Raw genomic sequence first — 2502 nt, forward strand, 5'->3', positions numbered from 1 at the left:
TCTTTTTTCTTTTTTTCTTCTGTATTTATATTTTAAAGTAGAAAGTGATTGGGCACTCTTATCTCCATTCAAGCCTTGCTGAGTTACAAGACCTAGGGAAAACTTAGGGTTTTGTTATAGGTACTTTAGGAAACCAGCCACTTGGTTGACAGTGGAATTCCTCTGTCAAGCTGTTTTAACTTGTGTTAACTTCCAAGACTAGTACATGCAAATTAACTACAGAGAATAAAAAAAAAATAAGATGAAAATTAAGCCATCCTAATTTGGATTTCTAACGAGTCCAGCCCAACAGCTTAATACTTTAGACCACAAAGTTAACATTAGCAGTAGGTTACATTATGTATTACAACAAACTTTCTATCAATCACTTAAGTCAAACCTATAGTATCACACTATCACATGTAGAAATTTTATCTTTCCCTTAGTTTTCATGCCACATAGATATTTTAAATGTTGACAAAATAAACAACAAAAAACAAAAACCATGAAAATATTATCATAAGGTATGAAGGTACATATCAAACACATAGTCCTGGTGAAACCTAGTCTACTTCTTCCATTTGTGATATGTCATCATCTCCTACCAGGGGTGGCATTTCTTCAGTTACAGCAGCACTGGTATCACCCACAGTAGGATTATCCTCTTCAATACATAGATCAAGCTTGATTATCCTGTAGATCCTGTTAGCATGGGTCTGGGAATCTTCCAGACTGAAGCCAAAAGACAGGAGTGAAGTTTCATATAGCAAGATGACCAGATTCTTCACAGAGTTATCATTCTTGTCAGCCTTTGCCTTTTTCCTTAACATTTCGGTAAAGGAGTGATCAGTGTTTACCTCCAGCTTTTACTTTGCTGCCATGTAACATATTGTTGACTTGATTTTTGCAGGCTTCAGTTTTCATGATTCTCTTCAATTTTGTTGTCCACCCATATGTGATTGTTACAATACAGCATGGTGATCTCAACAATCAATTTGACAAAACCACCTTTTCAACCTTTTTCTCCAAAATATCTTTCATAATTTCAGAGGTTATCAAATTTTTACTTTTCTCTCCCTGATTCTTCCATTCCTCTTCAACTTCTGGAAGTTCCAGTCCTTCTTTGGTAACTGACATCAAGGTCTTGGCCTAGAATTCCTTCAGCTGTTCCCCATAATACTCATCAATGGGATCATTTATATACATTACTTGTAAGTAATGTTTTTGGATACATTCCACAAAGGCTGAGTTACCAACCTGGTTCTCAGTCTCACCTGTGATAACATAGATATGGTTCTGTTTTTCCTTCGTTAAGGTGCAGTAGAGGAGATTTTTTTTTGAGGGGGGGGATGCGTTTTCAAGTTATTGGAGGTGAAAGGATGTGTTCAACTTGTCAATGAGATACCTTGTGATAGTAAAGGTGTGGGTCTAAAGCACTTTCATTAAGTGTTTTTCCTGAACAAACTTAGGGCCATTACTCAGGGTGGTAATGCTGTTCTGATGAGTAACAAGGTGCCAAGTCACATTACAACTTTGGTATCATCTTCCTCTTTACAAGATGGAAATTGTGAGCTGGGGATGCAGTATTGGAAACACACTATTTCCTTTTAGGTTAGGTTTTGCTGTCTCCACACTGCAGACAGCTGCTTGGATTCATTCTGCCCACAGCTCTATATGAACACATAAGTAGATCTGGCTCATCCAGGAGCCTTGGGAACCATGGGCAAAAATGTAACTAGGAACTCCTCAAAGTTGTTTTCCTAATAGGGAAAACTGTCTGAAGGCAGAGGAGAAAGAATCCTTGGAGTTGCTGGATGAGGGGTCTGTTGAATACATGTCTTCAGGTGTGCCTAACCTTTTGACATTAGAATTCTAGCATTGTAATTTTACCATGCTATGTTCGTCTCCACTCTAGTCTGCATGCTGTGGATTGCACAAGCCTGGGAGTGTAGAAAAAAAAAACAACAAAAAAATAATAACAAGAAAACCAAAAAGAGGCAAACAAATAACAACAACAAAACAGTAAGTGACTTTCAATCGCCAGAGGACTTGAAAGGCTAGACAAACTGAACTGAGGATGTAATTAGAAAACCACAGGAGGGTGAAAATTCCCTCAAGTAAAACAAAGCTAATTGAAATGTCAACAGTGTAATCTTGTATTCACCAAAAACAAACAAACAAACAAACAAACAAACAAACAAAAATATCCCAATCCTATCTATTTACTAGTACCCTGGCTGGAAACCATTACCATGAAATGTTTTTCTTCTTTGGGTAAGATGCTTATCTAAAAATGACTTTCTAACCTGGATTAAATAGTTACTTTACCTTGGTAGTTTGATGAAAAGAATGCCTCTGAGAGGGTAATTGAAAGAGGAAGGATTTGTCTTCACTTCATTGGCTTCATTTAATCAAAAATCAAACCTGCAGAGCCTGAGGGGATCCAGGCTCCAAGCTTTCCGAATCCTCAAAGTCAACTGCCTCCCAAACCTTTCAGGAGCTGAGGGGAGAGAGTTAGTCCAA

The 2502-nt window shown here is 37.6% G+C and overlaps 1 pseudogene; it reads right to left on the reverse strand.

The window, feature by feature from the left end:
* Positions 1–542: 542 nt before the first annotated feature.
* Hsp90aa1-ps11 (heat shock protein 90 alpha family class A member 1, pseudogene 11) lies at positions 543–1308 on the reverse strand (annotated as a pseudogene).
* Positions 1309–2502: the final 1194 nt, after the last annotated feature.

Source organism: Rattus norvegicus, chromosome 13, assembly GCF_036323735.1.
Source record: "Rattus norvegicus strain BN/NHsdMcwi chromosome 13, GRCr8, whole genome shotgun sequence".
Classification (NCBI taxonomy): domain Eukaryota; kingdom Metazoa; phylum Chordata; class Mammalia; order Rodentia; family Muridae; genus Rattus; species Rattus norvegicus.